This window comes from Zonotrichia leucophrys, chromosome 1A (assembly GCF_028769735.1).
Source record: "Zonotrichia leucophrys gambelii isolate GWCS_2022_RI chromosome 1A, RI_Zleu_2.0, whole genome shotgun sequence".
NCBI lineage: Eukaryota > Metazoa > Chordata > Aves > Passeriformes > Passerellidae > Zonotrichia > Zonotrichia leucophrys.
This window is the reverse complement of record NC_088170.1, coordinates 61,375,365-61,397,024: the sequence shown is the minus strand read 5'-3', so window position 1 is coordinate 61,397,024 and position 21,660 is coordinate 61,375,365. Positions and strand designations below refer to the sequence as shown.

Below are 21,660 nucleotides of genomic sequence, written 5' to 3'. Positions count from 1 at the left end.
CTGCTCACAATGCTTCACAGCAGTGTGGGTGACAAACAGGTACTGGTGTCTCTGTTCAATCAGGAGAGTCTTCATTACGTGGCAAAAAATGTCAGAAACACTGGAACTCATCTCATTAAATGCAGGCATCCCAGGCATAGAGCCAGTCATTGAGGCTGCTTAGTTCATGGAGAGAAAGAATCACTTTTGAAGCAGACTAATAAAGATAAAAGAGGCCAGGTGGCAGACATAAAGGTGCCTGTTTTCCTGGTTAGGGTTTTGCAGGAACTCCAAGGGTGTGATGGAAGCAGCTGTACTGAAGACAACAAGGTAAGAGGATACTAATCGTATTGTTTTTCATAGCAATTTGAGATTAAATTGCTCCTTATTTTCTCCTATCCCCTCAAATACCTATGACTTAGCTCAGTTTGAGCAGTGGCTTAGGAACTGATCTGTATTTAAAGTCAAGACACATTTTTTTGTGGGAACATAATAAGAAAAGGATGTGGGAAACATGTGAAAGCCCTCACCTCTGTTCATTCCTCTGTACTGGATATTTCATTCCTCCAAAGGAGAGGGAGAAGCCACTGTAGACAGCAATTGGAGTAATGGCATACAAAATACCCGCAGAGAGCTGCGCTGTGGGTCCCAAGTCAGCATCCTGGGCAAGACTTTGGCAGTGCAGTAAAATCCAGGAGGATCACACACAGCTCTGCTCTGTCAGGCCTCTGACAGCAGCTGGGGGACAGCAGGAGGTCTGCCTGGACCTCAGTGATACCAGCAAGTCAGGGCTCCTGTTCTGATGCTCTGAAGCTGCTGCTCCTGTTCTGTCACACAATCAAAGCACATCAGAGAGAAGCTGAGCTTTGAGATTTGGTTCTTAACCCTTCATGATGTATAAGAAATCAGTATCAGACCAAAGGAAAAAAAAGAGGGAAGGAAGCATAAAAGAGAGGATCATGAAAGATTAGAGCAGGTCTTGATTTAGGAGGTATTCTGCATGTTCTTCCAATGTCCACATTGTCCTTCAGGAGCCATCAGTCTCAAGACATCAATTTGCATTTGAAATCTTGGTCCAGCAAATTACCAATGCAGATTTTCTCCCTTCTGACAGTTAGACTTATTTATGTTGAAATGTTTGGAAGTTCATTTTACTGCCATTTTGTTAATTTGCTGCTGTAGTTAGTCTAGCTTTTTACATCAAGGTATTTCAGGCCTCTCTCAAAGCATACCCATTAATTCCAGTTTCATCCTAAAATTATTTCAGAATCAAAATAAGTCTGTGCAGCACTGCCAATATCTCAAAGTCTGAAAACAGCATTTCCATAGCAAAAGTCCTCAGTTGCCCCAGTAACAAAACTATGAGGTGCAAACAGTAATTACAGAATTTTGGCCATCTTTCTCAACACTCTTCAATATGACATAATTTAAAAATAAGACTGAAAAAGTGAGTAAAGAAACAGATATTTTGTGTGTACAAGCATCCATATTTTTGCACGTACAGTGCAACAGGCTCAGCATTACTCACAGGCATTACTAAGTCATGGAATCATAGAAACATGGAAGATTCTCAGTTGGTAGAGACTCACAAGCATGAAATTCTGAATCTCAAGTAAGCTACAAAAGTATACTGTTGATGTCAGTGACTAAGTGCTCACCCTTCACTGGTGCCTACAAATGCATAACTGAAGGTTTCATCACATACACATATACCACATCTGGTTTTCATAAACACACCACATCTACATTGCAGGTAAACATCTAAAATGTCCTATTTTGAAAGAGGCCAAGTGTGTATGTGAAGTTTGTGTTATCCATATGTTCTTTTACAAGTCAAGATTAGACTTAATCTTTAACCTGTATTCTGGAAAATACTAATACCTTGATCTTCAAGAATCTGGACTCCATTAAATATGAAAGTGGCAATAGATGCCTTTGAAATACAGATGAGCTGTAAGTCTTGATTAACCTGGTTCTTCGCATCATATCTTGACTCCCTCTGCATCCACAAAGACCCTCCCAATACCCAAAAAAGGACTCTGAAAGGGAGCTGAAGAGTCCTAGTAATTTAAATGTGTACTGTTACATGTCTGTGAATAGAATAACCCTCTCATCCTTTTCTTCCCAGCCTCATTTCAGTCCATGCCAGCCAAAGCAGCCACTGCTTGGGAGAGTGCTGGGGGCAGAGCTCATCCCTGTTCTGGGAAAGAAATCAGACTTCCTTGAATTGTGACACTTTCATCTCAGTGTGCTATACAGGATAGGTCAATGTGATTACCATAACCTACTCCACACTCCTTCAGCATCATGAGTGTTTTTCAGTCACCTCCCCCAAAGCACCACTGCTGTAGCATTTAGGTACTGAATTGGTCACTACCTTCCATTTACTTAAAAACTCACAAATTCAAGGCTGTGAGATCTTGCTGGTGTTTGCCTTTTGGGAAGTGTCTTTCTGTAAAAGACAAGAGCCCACTCTCATACTGATTCATGACCACCTTCACCTTGTGTTTACATTCTTGAGGCAACCACCAGAAAACAGGATGAAAAACAGATGCTGTGGAGAAGGACAAAAAACTCTCTGTAAAATTATCTGGGTTACAATTATCAGCCTCAACATTTCATCTTTAATTTCTAACCTACCGTACCAGCTCAGGGCCTGGAGACATCAATATTTTATACTTTTAATTTAATCATTTCCTGTGCACTGCATAAAATTATATCTCTTTGTAGGCTTGATATTAGCAACGGCAGAATAATTAATTAATACTTTCAAGTAAGATTTAATTCAAACTTTTGTGCCTTTAGAATACATAAATAGTATTTTCTCATTATCATTATCAACAATCTTGCTTTTTAATATATTTACTACATAATTAACAATGTCATGTCTTCATAAAGGCACCCATCTATTAAAACAACCAATTTTAGGTCAAAAATTTGGAAAAAAAGCTATGAAAGAAAACTATTATAGAAAAAGTAAGCATTACATCAGGGACAAGAAACTTTTCATCTCTGGAAATGCTCTTGAAATGCAGTAAATTCATTATATTACTGACAAGTTCATAATTGGTCATCCCTGGGAGGGGAGATTTTGGGAACTGTGAGACCCACAGAATAAAACTATGATGAAATACCTGTAGGGATATGAAACATGTGGGTTCTCTTTGTGTTATTTTTTAATCTCAAAGCAATGATGACACTCCCAGAGTGTCATACTTTTACACAGATGATCTCATCACTTTCTTCCTTCCTTCAACAGAAATACTTAGAGGAAATATGATAAATGTATTGAAGCTGATCTTCAATAAAAGACTATATTGTGCAGAATTTAATGCAAAAAGAATCTTGAAGACAGACCATCAATGCAGTACTAAACATATATGTCCATTTCTTCACTGTTCCATTGTGGAAGAGTGGATGCTGGCTCATGGAGAGCTTGTGTTTGAGCTTGTAAAGCTGTTTTTTATAATGGATGGGTGTTGGGAGACCACAAACAAAGGGTCAGACAGGGAAAACAGAAAATTCACTGCCATGGAAGCAACTCTTAGGTGGAAATTACTTCCATAAGTGAGCATAGAATGAGTGGCTGCAAAAGAAAATATGTAGTTAGTATTCCATGAATCACACACTGGTTTTATGAAAATAGCAAAAAGACTGAATTAGATTTGAGTGCATGTGGTTTGCTCTTCTCCTCAAATCTGTGAATTAGCCTGCACTAGATGAGGGTGAAGTTGAGAAATGCCAGAGTATATAGCCAGTATTTTGTGCTAGAATGCAGATGGAGTTTGAGAATACAGCAGAAGAAACCCAAATCTGATCAGTGGGACACTCAACACCTACCTTCTCACTTTACCTGGACCCAGTTATTTCTAAGAGAAAAATATCTTGGTGTGAGAAGACACAGGGAGCAAAGAAAGGCCACTGAACTGAAGAAAGAGACTGGCTGAGGGGAATATGACTTTTGTGTGTCCCCCTGAGGGTTCACAGTGTGGATGACAAACACCTCAGATGGAGGGACAAAGGTTGAGTGACTTTTCCATCACTTTTCTCAGAATAGTTTTCTGTGCACCAACATCCATAGAAAGCAAGTCCCAGCAATGGTTCAGAGCACCATGGATGGGTTTGGGGCAGGAGAGGGAAACCTGCTCCTGACTCAGCATCTCAGCCCAGAGAGGAGGCAATCTCTGCTGCTCTGTGTGTAGGTGGTGGCAGCCAGCGAGGCAGGGACTTGGCAAAGTGTGTTTGTGTGCATGGAGCAGGAGCACTGCCAAAGGCACACAGCTCCTCATGGCAAATGCTCTCAATGCTGGCTGAGGCCAAAGCCAGGCTGTTTGCATGAGTGCCATGCTTCTAATAATGATCAGAGATCCCAAAATTCCCTCAAAGTGTCCTTTGGCAGCACATTGAACATACACACTCATCTCTCAGTGGCAGAACCTGATGTTTCCCAGAAATTCTTGTTAGCCACAGAAACCTTACTCCCAGATTATTCCCACAGCTGTCTGATGGGTGTGGAGGTGGTCAAGGTGTATTTTGTTACAGAAATGTGTCTCTAGCTCAACTGTTGAGTGAAACTCCTTCGCAGCAAAACCACATGATGCACAGACTGAGTAGGAATAGAAAAGCCTTGAGCCAGTGGTTCGCACTATTATTGATTTCAGGCAAGCAGTGCATGCCCATGAGATTTCAACCACAAAAAAATATGTATAAGCATCAGACACCAAGACCCAGAAACAGAAACAGCAATAAACTAGAATAATTATTGTGGAGTAATAGTAGAGATGTATTAATACTTAAGGAAGTAAAAAAATAAAGTTAAGTAAAAAATAATATGAGTAAATTCTGGAATTTTCTTTCACCCTCAAAGGCCTTGTCAAAAATGTGACACAATTTAATTCTGCTTCCACAACTAATGTCAGCCACGTGTACAAGTCAGATTCACTGGAGAGAGTCACCCACACTTTCAGTTCCAGATTTGTCCTTTAAACTGGACAAACTGGTGCACTGGTTTTTTAACCCCAGTTCCTGTGACTCATGTTGGAGGGTGTGTAACTTCATTTTTCTATGTAATTTAATTTTTCCTTTTTTAATAATGAAATTCACTGTCTTTCAGTAATGTAGAGAAAGGCTTAGACACTCAGAATATAAATCAAAATGTGTGGTCAGGGAGAAGAAAGGGTTAGAGAGAGGGACAGAGGGGAAATTTAAAAAAGAAAGAGGGAAGGAAGGAAGGAAGGAAGGAAGGAAGGAAGGAAGGAAGGAAGGAAGGAAGGAAGGAAGGAAGGAAGGAAGGAAGAAGGAAGGAAGGAAGGAAGGAGGAAGGAAGGAAGGAGAAGGAAGAAGGAAGGAAGGAAGGAAGGAAGGAAGGAAGGAAGGAAGGAAGGAAGGAAGGAAGGAAGGAAGGAAGAGGAAGGAAGGAAGGAAGGAAGGAAGGAAGGAAGGAAGGAAGGAAGGGAAGGAAGGGAAGGAAGAGTGGAAGGAAGTGCGGAAGGAAGTGCGGAAGGAAGGTGGAAGGAAGGGAAGGAAGGAAGGAAGGAAGGAAGGAAGGAAGGAAGGAAGGAAGGAAGGAAGGAAGGAAGGAAGGAAGAAGGAAGGAAGGAAGGAAGGAAGGAAGGAAGGAAGGAAGGAAGGAAGGAAGGAAGGAAGGAAGGAAGGAAGGAAGGAAGGAAGGAAGGAAGGAAGGAAGGAAGGAAGGAAGGAAGGAAGGAAGGAAGGAAGGAAGGAAGGAAGGAAGGAAGGAAGGAAGGAAGGAAGGAAGGAAGGAAGGAATCTACATTATTTTACACACATCTAGTAAGCAGTTCCAGAGGGAGGATCACACCTCAGTGTCAGTCTCTGCCTTGAGCTGAGCAGTAGCACTGGTATCACACAGAATCAGCATCATGTGTTCTCATAGAAATAAATGTCACATTTGTAGACACCACCTTTTCTGTACCTATTTTTTAATACATATGCCCACCTGTCTTGGACTGATTAAATCCTTCTGATGGAGTTAGAAGCCTTTAGCCCTCCAGCTGCTGCAGAGACTGAAGTAATATTTTGAGATAGGGACATAATGTGTATTATCTGAACTATTTTGAAATATGCCGTTTATTTTGCATTTTAGTGCTTCACACCTATCTCTTTATTTGTACCAGTTCCTTTTCAAGCAGACACACTGCTGAGCACCTTGTCCAGGTAACCAAACCCTCTCTAACCAAAGGTTCAATGCATTTCTCCAAGGAATTTAGTGGGTCATCTGCATTCCAGGGGGAACCTCTGCCAGCACCTACCTCCATATTTAGACTCACAGCCTTCAGGAAACCATTGTATGCCATTCATGCACATTAACTCCTTTAAAAAAGTGGTTTTTTTCTTTATGAGCAATGAAACAAAGGTTAAGAACAGGAATGTTTGTAACTGTCATATCTGTTGTCTCCTCATGTTTTCGTCAAAGGTTGCCCACTTGCTGTTCCAGCAGAGTATAATAATTTCTGGTGTTTTCTATGTACCAAAGAGTCACTGCAGGGACACAAGCCTTTTTACAGAGACATTTATTCAAAAGGCTTAAGCATATGAAGCAAAAACAACTGCTTTAAAACTAAATATCCTTTGCTTCAGGCACTTGGTTCTTGAGAGTTAAATGAGGTCAAGAAGATGATGTGGTGTGTGTAAATTTAACAAGGCAGAACCTGGCAGAATAACTCATTGGCCTGGATCACCGAGTGTATCCTTTGCCTGGATGCAAAATTTACATGAAAAAAGAAAAAAAAGGGATTTGTCTACTAATAAATAGAGTGTATTGAAAAATAGGTCAGCATGCCATGTGCAATTCATAATGCATATTACCTGAAGTATTCCTCAGGGCTTGACCCTTAAAAGTGAAAGGATTTTAAAAAGCTGTTCCAGGACAGAAAGGAGACAATACCTTCTGTATTTTCCTGGAATAAAGTCCTTCAATTCAGCCTTATTCCTGTACCACATCAGTGCATAATGCTAAAAAATTCAGGGACACATTGAAAGACAACTTTTAATAGAAAGAACTCTTGTAAAGAAAGGAGCTGTCAAACCATTGTTTAAAAAAATATTGGAGTACATTTTTATTGTGATGAACACACAAAAATATCTTTTTTATTAGTGTTGGGAAAACAGTGGATCTGTAGTTTCTCTGAATTAGCAGCTATTTAGACAGATCTAAAACTCACAAATAAAAAGCTGCAGATAGAATAAGTGAGTTTATGAAAGGTGAGATAAAGCACAACTTCTGCATTTCATACCACTCCAGCCCCTTTCCCATGAGTACTCAGATGACTGTGATTTTTGTGCATACTGATGTTTGAGGAGGAGGTTTTGCTCATAAAAACATGAATAATGACGTTTTTAAAATCTGTTCTTTCAGCGAGCATGTGCTGCCCAGATTACTCACGACCAGTAAAGGATCCAAAGATGCCAAGTCAGGCACAGAAAAGTTGGGAAGTGACAGAAATAGGTAAATAACACTGTTCAATGTCTTTAAGTATGTGCAATGTTAGACAATTTTAATTATATAAACCTATGATTTTTTCGTCCCACAGATATTCCAAATTGCCACATTATAAGAGGTCAAAAATGCCTGGTTTTTTATCATAAATTTGATTCTGCCTCAAGGTATTTTGTTTTGCAGGTCAGATGCCTGGTATTTCTGAAATACACAGCAAGGAGGTTACAGAGCAATGCAAGCACAAAACCATCCCCTGACCACAGCGTGGTGGGGCCAGGATGAAGCTCAGCCCCTTGGGAGCCCTCAGGAGCTGGAATGCAGCACCACATCTCGCCTGGCTTCGGTGAAGGGTGGCCAAGCTTTCCCCTTTGAGCTTTGCTCACAGGAAAGAGTGATTTAAATATTTATTCACGGGATGTAAACTGTGGAACAGAAGCAGCTCTTCAAGGCAGAACGTATTATTTCAGCATGAAACAAAATAAATTATTTCCAAAATAATACATTCACTAAGACTTTTTGATACCAATTAGGGTAATTTTTTACTTGCACACAGTTAGGATATAAATCCTAGGCCATGCAAATATTTAAAAGTGCTGTCAGCCCAAGGGAGGTCTAGCAAAAGTCTGCTGGTAACAAGAGATATACCTTAATCTTCTCCATATCTTTATAGCTGCTGTTGAAATGTGTAAGACACTGTTCTGATCCAATTTCTGCCACAGTTTCTGAAGATTTACAACAAATGAATGTTTTGCCAAAGGTATTTCTTCGAAGAAAATCTCTATCAGTTCAGTGGGGGAAGAAATTGAGTAGAATGCTTATTTTTTATGCTTCAAGAGGTGAAATACCTGCTTTCATTTGAGTGAATGGCTTTGGGGACTTGTGGGCAGTTAATTTTCAGTACAATCTATTTTATTCAGATAAGAAATTGACAACAGAAAAGAGAGAAAATTTAAGCACTGCATATTATATGACTGGATCAGGAGGAATATATAAATTATTGTCTTCAAAGAAATTATTCATATTCTCATTGTCCACATGAGATGATCTCTGTGCAGAGATCAGGTTTATCCCTTTCCCCTTCCTTTGACAAAGCCTGGTTTCAGTTTTACAGGAGAGACATAGTGAGAGGGAAGTTAAATGATTTGCCCAAGGTCACATAAAAAACTGATAGTGAAATCAGAAATTGAACCTACATTATCTGGTTCCCCAAAAGGCTTAGGTACTAATGTGCCCATTTTTCCTATATATTTCTTTTTATTTCACTTTTGTGTTTGACATTTCAGGCAGTATATCTCTACATCCTTTCTTTGTTAATCCTCAGAAGCTTTACAGAGTCACAATAGCAGGACACACACCATATCAAATATCTGCCATGTACAGAGCAACTGCTGCCCTCATGCAGGGCCCAGAGTCAGGCAAGAATGAATCAACACCATGTCCAATAATTCACTCGTTTCTGCTACTTGGTGTAATATATATGTCAGCCAGAGGAGTGATGGCTAAATTCAGATAAAAAGAAAGACAACACAAGGGCTTGGAGCTGGGGTTTTTTTCCCCCAAAATCTTTGGTATTTTTTAGGGTGGTGTTTCAGCAGATAATCAGCTAACTGGATTTGTTCATAACAGCCAGTCTCGAACAGCTCCTAAACTCCTGAGAATAAAGGAACTGGAAAACCTCTTATCTGTGGGACACAAGAAAAAAGAGTGTCATTTTTAATCTTCTCTTTCTAACCCGGCACAGCAGGCAGTGTGACAGTCTCACTGGGCTCTGTGTACAAATGAACACGACAGCTGAGCTCACTTGTGATTCAGCAGGGCAGAGAAGGACGGGCTTGGCAGCTCTGCTGAGCTGGGGCTGTGCAGTTCAATGTGCTTGAAGCCCTTTTGAAGGGCTCCAAAGGTCTTGCCTTGGTGGATTCACTGAGCTGAGGAGGAGGAGCCCCATGGACCTCCTGGCAGATGGAATCCAGCCTGGGATGCTCTTTAGCATGGGACCCTCCTTGAGGACTGCAGAGCACCCAGCCTGGCAACCTCAGTGACACAGGGCAGCGATTAAGATCCTGATCACATAAACTCAGCCAAGTGAAGACTCCTGCCAGCCCTGGCAGGATTCCTAAACTCCAAATCTTTCCTCAGCCAAAGAGGACCTGGGCACCATAGGTGCTAGCCTAGAAACACAAATCAAACCCTTGTGCTGGGAGGAAAGGGTTGAAAGCACAAGGATATCCAAGAGGTAAATTCACCCAAGTGACCTTGCAGCTGAGAATGCTAAAAATATCAGAGTGGGGAAACCCCAATTATGCCTAGAGTTGTTCATCCTCTCCCTGTTTACAGAAGTAGAATTCCTGTGTAGAGATAGCACACTGTCACAGACATACTTGGGCCTCCTGATGGAGAGAGAGAGAGAGAAATCAAAAGCTCAGAACAGAAAAGCACAGCCTTGTGATAAACTGCACATTCATGAAGCCCTGTGGTACAGTGGGGCAGGCAGGGACTCACACCCACACATTGCTAGGATGGACTAAGCCTGATGGAGCCTGCGTCCCCAGGTGTCTCTGCCACCTGATGTTGTTAATAATGTAATAAAATAAATCTGCATTTCAGCTGTGGTTTGGTGGTCACCCTGGTTACCTGTATGTGTGGATTCACAAACCTTGGAAACAGCATCAAAAAGTCACATGGTGTTGAACAGATCCTGGAGTTATCTTCTGTGTTTTGATTTGCTCCTTAAAACTAAAAATCCATGATACCAGCCAGAAGAACCATTATGTTAGATATCTGTAGGTGTATCACTTTCAACATGTTTAATAAAATAAAGTCTGCTGCGCAGACCAAGCAATTTTTATGGTTGTTTCAGCATGTTTTATTCCACCTTGGCACAGCAAGTTTCCCTTAAACAGAGATTGGTTTCAGTACTTCATCTCCACAGGGCAGTGTAACTTCAACTTATTATTTATGTATAATTGCAGTTTGCCTGAATTAGACTGTAATTACAGCCCAGAACCCACAATTCTGCATCCATTTCAACTTTCAGCATCTTTTTTTTATTGTTAAGATTTGGTTTCTATTTTTTCAGGTTCTTTTGCTCTGAGTAGAAAACCAGATGAATCTTTCTGAAGCTATATATGTAATTTGGGCTTTAATGGAAAAGTGTGTCAGCTTTATCAATTTTTCTTGGATCTTATAACAAAACATGGCAAGCTGATTTCTTTGCAAAATTCTTCCTCCCTCTTCTTAAATCATAAATTGTCTTGCCTTTTTTTAATGCAGACAGACAATGACCTTGTACTTTATATGGAGTGGTTCATCCTTGTAATCTCAGAGCACTTTATAAATAGATAGAAGACATCAAAGAAGGAAAAGAGTGCTCAAGGGCAGAACCATCACACCATGGCTCTTATTAAGGTAGTAAACCATCCTTTACTTAAAGGGGCCATCCCCTATATCTTTTATTTGTTAATAGAGTTACTGCCTCCTCCAATTTACCTCATGTGTCATGGGACTGAAAGGAGAGCTGAATCAATCAGTAAATTTCACAGGAGAAAAAAAATAGATTTTATTAATTTGCTTATTACTGTAGCATTTCACCTTGAGAGTCTTTCAGCAAAGAAGAAATAGCCTGAAGCATCACCTTCCCCACAAAATAAAACACAAACCCACCATCTCTCAGCCAAAATCTACTTTGAAATACAGCTCCAGGACAGAGGCTTTGCAAAGTTGGAGATGCAAACTGGATTTGGCACTTGAAATTTTCTCTGTTTAGCTACCAGGTTAAATGAAATTCTTACATCTATATTGATCACTTTATCTTAGTCCAAGAAAACTTTAATATTCCACAAGAAAGTGAAACCTGATTATTACATAAGTGTTTTACATTAAAAATATGTTTTATTGAATAGCTGTTTTGCCAGAAAACAAACTCCTTTTGCTAAGAGATATGGTACTGTGCTCTTCACAAGCACACACCCATTGAAACAAGATGCAAAGGAATCTTCAAAGATAAGATAGCAGAGGAGTGTTGATACCCACTGTGTGATTACCAGCATTAATAACCTGAATTGCAACATCAATATCTTCACTCCCACAAAGCTCCACTGGCAGTTCAGTATCTATGGGTAATTAAGGCTGCTGCCCATACAAAATCTACCTATCAAAATAAATATAAAATCTGCTCTTTAAATAAAATATTTCTCTTTAAAAAGCAACTACTTTCCATGAAATTTAAAATCAAGTAACAGGCTACCAGCTCTCAGAGTTCAGAAATGCTGGTGCGGTGCTTTGTGGGGATGGCACTGCAGCCCTCTCACATTTCTGGTGCCACAAGTTCTGACCTCTTCTGCTGCAGAAGACCAAGGTGCCAGGATCTGCAACCATGGTGGGGAGGGTTTAATCCCTTAGACAAAGCATGGTCATGAGCTGCCTCTACCTCTCAGAGCATCATGTGGCATTTTCTAATCAAAAATTTCCACTTAATCAAAATGCATTATTAAGCTGCAAGATCAGTTGTAACATTATGTGGAGGTTTCTTTCAAGTCACATTTTTTATAGTCAAAAGAAAAGGGTAGATTAAACAAACACAAATGTGCTGCTGTTTATCTTCTGGACTGAATAATTTTATCATGATCATCAAATTTCCACGAAACCTGTGTTTGTGCTTGCTGTGCTGATGGTAACAAAAACACCACCCCCACACAGAAATCGCTTAGCTCAGAGCTGGGACATTCTTACCGAGAGCTGACCTCACCATGTGCCAGACATGCCATGAATGAGGAGCCCTTTTGTGGCTGCTTCTGGGGTGCCCTGGAGGATGGATGCTGTGGTAGAAGAGAGATTTCCACCTCCCTTTCAGGGAGATTTGTGCCCAGCATCTCCTCTCCCACACAGGAGTTGTGGAGCAGCTGCATGTCTCAGGGTGGTAATCCTTACTCCACCAGATTTATTGCACTTGCTCAACTCTGGGACATTTCAAGCCACCGTTTTTTTTTTTCCTATCTATTTCCTTGAAAATCATCTAACCACAAAAGGTAAAAAAATAAAAAGAGGTTTTAAAAGAATTCAGATAGAATTTACTCTCAAGCCACTACCCTAGCAAGAAAACAAATATTTGTGGCAGAGTCTGAAAAATGCATGGCAGTCCCCTAATCTGCTTGCCAAGCCTGCAGGGCAGCATTTTGGTGCCTGGCCCCTCTGCAGATTTGCAAGCAGCTGATGAGAGCTGTTTCAGAGCAAATATTTGAGGCTTGGCAAGAATACTGTGCTCTCCCGTTGTTTCCTGGATGGCATGTTTGCTCTAAATGAGCTCTTGGAGCATCAGGGTAGTACAAAAACATTTTGGGATAAGATCTCATCCAGAATATATGCAGGATCCAGCAAATACTTCCCTGGATGGTTAAGAAAGTGGGAGATTTTTTTCTCCTGTGAGACAAGTTTATTTTGTTGATATATCTGGTTACTAATTCTATTATGTAGATAAACAGAACTGTTCACACTGAAGGCTAAACTTTGCAAGTGAGGAACTCAAATATACAAGATAAGAGAACAAAATGAAGGAAAGACAAGGTAATAAATTTTAGCAAGGAGAAACACTGGCTTTTATTAGCAGTGATCTCAATTTTAAAAACTCCAAACAACCAAACCATGTGTGGTCCTAAACCCTAAACAGAGGCAATTAGCAAATGCCATGCAAGGAGTCTTGAGTTAATGTCAGAGCCCTTCAGTAACAAACATAGTGACATCTAATCAATAGCTGCTTTCTGGGTTAATGACTGAGCCATCCACCACCAGGGCCATGTAGCACTGTATGGGGAGAAAGGGCTGTTGTCATGTTTGGTGTGGTTTTTAACACATCCTGCAACTGTATTTTATAAATACAATTATTTACACTACAACATCAAAAGGTGTGTGATTTATGCTGACAAACTAAAAGTAATGAGATTTGCCAGTGGAAATCCTGAATCATCTTTTCAGTATCATCTATATTTCCATTATTAAACTTTCTATAGCCTGCTGCAGGAGAGTTTATTCCCACACTTTGGAAATACTAGTGCTAAAAATCAAAAAGAAAAATCAGAAAATCAATTAAAAGATTGGAAGATGTAATTTCAAACCCAGGTGGAGGCACTGTCTTGCAAACATCCCACTTCCTTTCAAGCCCTCAACAGACTCTGCCTAGGAGTAACACAGAGCAGCTTACATCCACTAACAGGAGCAGAGCTGTGCAAATGGATTTACAGAAGAAAGGAGAGGTATTGTTCTTTTACTAATTATAAAATCCTGACTAAAACCACCAACTCAAGCTTTGGAATTCCACTAGAGTTGTAAATAAGGCACAGTTGCTCTGCTTGGGCAGCCTGGGGCAGCCCACACAGCCCAGAGCTGCAGAGGCACAGCAGCAGCTCTGTCCCCTTGGGGAGGAGGTGCCCTGGAGCTGGCAGCAGGGCCAGAGGGAATGATGAGACTGACACCTGACTACAGAGCCAATGGAGGCACAGGAAGCATGGCGATGCTCTCAGAAATCACTCTCTGATACGAACAAACACTGAGTGCTAAAAATTCCTGCTATTTCCAGTTGTATGGGCTAACTCCTCCTTACAAGACTATTACATGAGTTAATAAATAACAAACATTTCCCAAAACAGCAAAAGTTTCATGGGGGTCTTACCATGATGGACTGTCATCTCATTCCAGTACGCAAATAAATTTAGCACCTGCGACAGCTGCTGCAGTTCAGCACAAGAACCAGAATGCTGAAGGCACAAGCCTTCAGCTCCATCCTTCATCTAATTCAAACAATTCCACTCAAATGAGTGGCTCAGATCAGAAGAAGAAAGGAGTTATGTCCCAAACGCTTCTGGGATGGAGCAGTGTGGTGTTGGAAGCACTGATGCTCTAGGGCCTCACAGGAGCAATTGTTTTTTAGTGCTGCATTTCATCACCAGATTCACTTGAGATTTGAGGTTTGACCAATACTGAACCCTTTTATTTTACTCAGCAGAGTTCAACCTAACAGGGTGAATTCTAAGAGGCCCATTAAGAGTAGGAAAAAAAAGCAGAACTTGAAGTCTCATGACCTTAAACCTAATAATCTTGTGACACCCAATACATGTAGAAAGAATAGTTTGCAGAAACATGTGATTAGGGATAAAACAAAACAAGTATGAGTGGAAAGGAAGAATGAGGGAGACAGCAAGCAGAGAGGCAGAATTTTATTCCTGTGCAATGGGCAATCCAGCCATCAGGACACCTGGACTGGGAAGAGGAGCCTGCGGCCTCATTCAGGAGCTTAAAAAACCCCAAAAGCCAAAACCAAAATCTCTTTTCCATCAAGCACTAATTAGAACACATACTCATATTTCATTGAAATTTGGGTCTTTATTTTCTACAAAGTGAGTTAAAGATTAGAAATCTTAAACTGGGAGAAGAAAAAAATAGAAAAGGATTTTTACGTGTAAAATTCTCACTATTTTAATCCAGCCAATTTAATGTTTTTGGCATTTAGGTTTACTATACTAAGATTTGAATTAACTATACTAAGATATGAGAGGGCAGCACTCATGCTGAACAATCACATGTGCTACCATATGCAAAATGGCAGATTTATTTTGCTAGATTCATTAAAAAATGAATTTAACACTGTTAATTGCAAGGATTCACCTTCATCACAAAAATGTACCTCTTAACTTCCAGGCTGCAATTAAGAGCAGGAACAGCAGGTCTATGATTTCTACTTTCATTAGAAAAAAAATCAACAATTCCATTTTGAAGCAGAAGACCAGTCTCCAAAATATTCTTAATGTGCCATTGCTCGATTTACTGCTTAAATTTTCGTTGCTGTCATTCACAGTGGTCTGTTCAGCAAATAAATGAAAAGATACTTCTAGGTATCCATGATAATTTGTACGTATTTCATCATAAGCGTAATAATATTTTTAACATCTAGTGTCTAATTTTATATTTACTCTTCTGTGTTTACAGTAGGTTTGTAAAGACCTCTTTGCCTTTTATAAATGAAGACATGTTTTTCCACATAATTTAGTAAATTTGATGCTGATATTAGTTCTTACCCAGTTAACATCTTTCAAAAGTCATTACCCTCCTTTAACTTGCCACATTTTTTTCCATTTGTGCTTTCAGCAAGGTGAAAGATCTTCCATGAGGGGAATTTTTGCCTGTTGAGGTGGGTGCTTTGAGGGACTGGTTCAGAAAACAAATCTCCCAGGCTCAGTGCTGACCTTTGGGCTTGCAGATGTGAAACCTTGAATTTATACACCCACAGCTTAGGAAAGCAAAGGGTTTGAAAGGAAGGCTTTTGGTTTTGGGATTCAGGCTCTCACAAGTGGTTGAAGGACTGAGACTGCTCCGTGCAGGCTGTAGAGCCTGAGCTGCAGCAATCCCAGCCTGAAGTCCATGCAGGGTGGGCTTGTTTTATCACTGTTGAGTGTTTCATACCCCACCAAGCTGCTAATGGGCGAAGAGGGTAAACCTAGCCACGCTGATATTATAGCCAAATAAATAATCTAAAGCAGATTATAAAGATGGATAGGTAAAGAAAGAGGTGTGACAGAGGAAAGTCTGGCCTGTGACTTCTTGTCACATAATTAAAATGAAGAACTATTGTCCAAGAGTAAGGGTTCTGTTGATGCACCTGTGGTATCTTGGTCTATGATCGTCAGTGCTGCAAAATCTCATTTAAAGGACAACAGGTAACGGAGTAAAAAAAAAGTTCCCCATGGCCAGGGAAGGAGAAGATGTGGGAGGAAGAAGGCAGAGGTGCAAAGCAGGATAATCAAACATTTCAGAACATTGCTCAGTCATGAGCTCACAGCAGTGACCTTTTCCCTGTAAAGAGAAGTAAAGGTTAAGCATCAGCCGTGCCTCAGCCAGCCGGAGCTTTCAGCGTGGTGCAGTTGCTAAGCTCCCCACAATAGGCATCCAAACATATGCATTTGGAAAGCTGTGTGAATCACCCTGGAGTAATGATAACTGAAGAGACATAAGGAATAAAACAAGCAGTCAAAACTCAGTGAGGCACTCTGAAATTTCGTTTGCGAAAGAAATGGAAAAAAAGCAAAAGTCCACCCTCGGGTCTCTAAAAATAGCCACAGAAAATTATCAGTTCAGATACAGAGAAACACTCTGCTTCCTCAGGCCTGCACAAGAGGATGCCAGCTGACAAAACCAGCTCAGGCTGTGAGAGGACAGACACATTTGACTCTGTATGTGAAGAATTTCATGGTTGCACTGTAAAAGCAGAAATGCTCATCACTACTGGAAGCTCTGAAGCCATGCTTTCATTCAGCAGAGCTGGCTGGCATCATAGACGCTTCAGGGACAACAGACAGAGAAAAGTTCGCTCTTTTCATTGTGTTTTTTTATGCTCAAGCCTGATCTGTGGCTTGAGCTAAATCTACTGTGAATATTTGCAGATTTCTTTTCTGGTAAGACAAGCTGGTCAATGCGAGACCTTGCTGATCATGGGAACAATGTGCAGTTATCTCTCAGTGAGAGTTCAATCAGCTGAGAAACTCACAGCTGGCTGAAAAGGAGAGATACACAAGCAGGAGGTGAAGTTCAGGGTAGCACAGAATTTCAAGAGGTGAACAGGACGGGAAGAAACAGAAGAGATGAATGGATGGCACTGGAGCTGTTTTGCTGATCACAGCCAAAGCAGGACACCCTGCATGAGCCATGGACACCAGCTCAGGGCTGCACATTTGCTGCATGGTGTAGAATTCACTCCCTGGAAACACTGAAATTCAGGACATTCTTCAGTCAAGGGGCCTTGGGATTAATTTGGTTTGGCCAGGTTTCTCCCAAATAGCTGCACAAAAAATGGTGCAAATGGCAAGCAGCAAAATTGATGTTTATCTGTTTTCCTGTTCTCTCACATAATTTTTGTGCTGAACAGGAGTCATTCCAAGCTGTGGAAGTCTTAAAGACAAGCTGGAAAAAAATTAATATCTTACAGATGAAAGGGAGATGAAGTCTTGCCACCTCCCCTTTCAGAGAAGCTGAGTGGAACCATTGCCTTTTAAGATCTAGCAAAAGAGAGGCATGGAGGAAAGATTTTTGAAAGCAATTTTGTTGTATATATTGTTGTACAATTGTATAATTAAAGTTGTATAATTAAAAAACTTCTGTTTAAACCAGTGTGCAACATCTGTGGTGAATATTTTCCTGAATTTTTCCAATAGGACAATCCTAGTCAAAATGAAATTTCTAGAGACAAGAGCGTTTTTGGTCCCTGAGAATACTCCTTTTTTTACTCCCACTATAAAAGAACAATAGTCTCATAAACCTGTGATAAATTTACTTTATCAGCTGCTCATCGGGAAAAGAGTAGAACAGAAAAGTGAAAAACAATTAAATAGAAGATATCAGTTTTATGGTCCGAGTCACTTAGTATTTTTCTTAAGAAGATTTCAGTAGTGTGCTCAAGTAGTGACATCCATGGAAGAAACTTTATCATTTTTTTAGCTAAATATGCCAGTATAATAAGGATTTTACAGATTAAATTTGGAAGATCAGAATAAAACATTGAGTTTCAATGTCAGACATGCATTTTTAGGCCTGTGCAGCAGGATGGTGACATTCAGCAGTATTGTCTGAGGACATGGACTTCAGAGAAAACTGAGTGTGGTGAAGTGAGTTTGAGGGATACAAACATCAGAACCATTTGTTTGTTTACCAAAGTCTGAGGATTTCACCTAACAGGGCTTTCAGGTAGCATCTCAGTCCTGAAGGTATGAGAGAGAATAGCAGGGCTGTGGCTCCAAATATGAGATACCCATACAGATTGAGCCTTCCTGCTCACTCATCTAAGAAGCATTTAACAGCTCAATATCTCCACTGAGAGACCCCTAGCTTTAAAAGGGTAGAAAAACATGACGTTAAGAAATGCAAGATTAATGGATTTAAGTTCTAAGACAGATCTTGCCTTTTGGTCATATTCTGAGCTGATTGGAGAATTAAAAAATTTCAGAAGGGTGGTGTCTTTCTCACCAAGTTCAAGGGATGCTCCAGCTTCACCCAGAATCTGACCCCTCTTGCCACTGCCCAGCTTGGCAGGGCCCACTGTCAATGGAGCTTCAGCAGAGAGCACAGCTGGAACTGAGAGCTGAGAGATTTTCCTGCCATTCAACACCTTCAGACAGCCTTCAGCCTGGTCTGTCCCTAACTGACCTGGAAAACCACAAATGTAACATCTTACAGTAGCATAAATGGTTACCTGAGATCAGAGCAAAGGCAGAACAAAGTCTTAGAGGTAACAGACATCATCCAGTGATAAATGCTGAGAATGACTGATTTGGCTTGGTGGCACATCCCCATTGAGCTGTACTGGAGTCTTCCACAGGTAAATCCTCCAGATTTTCAGGACATAGAATCATAGAATCTCAGAATAATTTGGGTTGGAAGGGAGCTTAAAAGTAGTTTAGTTCCAATCCCCCTGCCATGGGCAGGGACACCTTCCACTAGACCAGGTTGCTCAGAGCCCCATTTAGCCTGAGATGAAGGGGTCCAACAATTCATCCAACAATGAGATGAAATTCAAATCAAAGTCATACAATGGCCAAGAACTTTGTGCTATTTAGGGTTATCAAACTACATCCAAATTTTGAATGGTCAATATTTAATATTTCTTTTTGTATTGTTTTGATTGGTTTGGTTGTTTGTTTTAAACTTGGAGGTGAAGAAGAATAGACAAATCATGAACAGAGAACTCTGTATGACCAGACTGATCAAGCTGAAAATTATCCTGCTTGCAAGTAAATGGCAATAACCCGACTGCAGGAACTGTTGAACTGTGATAGTGAATTGGACAAGGAATGCACACAGAACCTGTAGACAACGTCTGTGTGAAACTGAGCTGAGCTTCATGTGGATTAACTGAAAGTGCAGCTAAACCTCCAGGTTGTCTGCTTCCATCTCCACACTGGCTGACAGGAGAAGCTTGTGCTTTCTCTTCATTAAGCTCCAGGTCTTATCCTCCACTGCCATGTCTAGCAAGCAGGAATAGGTTTGTTTATGTTCATTCATATGGTTCTGACAGATCCTATCAGCAAAGACATGCATCTGTGCATGCTTTAAAACCTGATCCCACCCAATGACTGACATAATTCTCCTCTAAACCAAGGCCAACTTAACCCTCTTTGCACACAACCCTTCAAACATCATGGAATAGCAAAAAGAAAGAGTTGAAATCAGCTCAGCTTTTCAGACTAAGAAATATATACATGTTTGAATAGGAATGTTCTGACAATGATGAAAATGTAGGATTGAACAGCAGGTCCAAATATGTAAAAAATGCACACTGAAAATCGTCTCTGTGATCACCATCTATCAAGTTTCAAGTGTACAAGAGGAAGGTGAGTGATGCTCAGAACTGGTGTTACCCAAGGGCTTCCTCAGCCACCTTTACTCAAGAGGAAAAGACCACCTTACCCCAGAAACTATGAGATGGTATAGAAAAACCTTCAGGTCCTGGCCATGATCCTTCCTGGCTACTGCAAAAATTAATCCTGTCCTGGCTGGAACCAGGACAGTACCTTGTTTTACCTTGTTTTCAAATCAATGTACAGCAGCTGGGTTTATGCTTTGCCATGCCTGTGATACTTGTTTGCTACTCTTGAGTTACTTAATGCTCCCTCATTCTTCCCTTGATGCCATCATGTAAATGATTCTTGACAAGCAACACGAAAAATGAGACATCAAATCATAAAAATAATGAAAGCTGCATGACTTGTGTTTCACATTAGAGGATGGCTGGTTGTTGGGAGCTAATAGATTCCTCAGGAAAGGAGCACAAGTGGAGTGTAAAGGCAGCAGATCCTGCAGAGCAGCATCTTGAGTTGGACTGGATGACCCTTGTGGATCCCTTCCAGCTCAGGATATTCCATGATCATGATTCCATGATCCCATGGAGTAGGTGAGCTCCATCTCAGCACCACGTAGAGCTGCAAACTCCACACATAAGGGCCCATACTGTCTCCAGCTTCAAAATCCTTATGTTCACACCACAGACTCTCAGCTCTCCATGCAAAGACTTGGTGAACCAAGCTCCAGACTCTCAGGGTGCTCAGTGTCCAATGGCACTCACAGTGTCTTGAGAAAAAGAAAACCTGAAATACCATCCCTGTGTGCTGGGCCAAAGACAACATCCCCGTGGCAGTGCTGCTGGCTGCTTGAAAACATTGGAAGCTGAAGAAGGATTCTGGAGCCAAACATATTTTGAGGGCATTTAGGCTCTTATTCATTTCCAATTTCAGAATAAAAGAAAGAGGACTGCTGTAGCAATTAATTAAGTTGATTAGATATAAAATTTCTCATCAGGTTATATTGAATCAAATATAACAGTTCTTAAGAATCTGATTTATAAATAAAAAGTTTGATGTCTAGTCCAGAGACCTTATTTTCTTTGACATTTATACTAAAACAAAATTCAGATATTTAACATAGTAATTTCTCTTATATTCCAATTATTCCCAAGCACTTTTAAATTACCATGAAAAAAAATCATTCATTTCCATTTTGCTTCCCAACAGCCATCTGACATACAGGGTGAAAGGAACTTTTCAATAATTACCTAATAATTTATGACCAAATAAATTTGTAGACAGCACTAATTTAATAACCAGCCAAGAGGTGATGGTACAAAAAAGATTTGTGGAGGTAGCCTCATACCTGAGAGTAGTCAATGACATATTAAATTAAATATCTCTCTCTGGTGGAAATCAGCTAAAAGGCTAAAGAAAGGATTTATTAAGTCATTTGTCACTAAATCCAGAATTTCTCAATACACTATTTCACAATTACTGGAAAGTTCATCCAGCCAAATATGAAAGGGCTCAAAGGACTCCTGTCTTGGAGAGGCTTCAACCCTCCTCTTTTTGCAGACACAGGCTCTAAAAATTAGGTTTTCTATGATCCCTTGTGCAGTCTCAGCCTTACAAATGCTTATAAATTACTGCAAAAATACTATTAAAATGACTGCTCAATTTATCATCAGCACAATAGCAATATTTGTCATTACAGGAAGACGGATAAACATTCCCAAATTGTGATAACTGGGGAATAGGAACAGCCTCCATAACAGTGAGTGGCAGCAGCTCCAATATCTAACTGTATGGGGGCAAAGCAAGCTGTCTGATGAGCTGATGTATATTTGACAGTATTTCCATTTCTAGGCTAAAACAAAACATAACTGTCAATAAAGTCCAAGGACA

General features: G+C 40.4%; 1 long non-coding RNA gene across 1 annotated transcript; it reads left to right on the top strand.

Annotated features, from left to right (window-relative positions):
• The first annotated feature begins 208 nt into the window (after positions 1-208).
• On the top strand, positions 209-7,899 carry LOC135458060 (uncharacterized). Its single transcript, XR_010442847.1, has 3 exons — positions 209-309; positions 7,358-7,447; positions 7,622-7,899. It is a non-coding gene; the product is annotated as an uncharacterized LOC135458060 (long non-coding RNA).
• Positions 7,900-21,660: the final 13,761 nt, after the last annotated feature.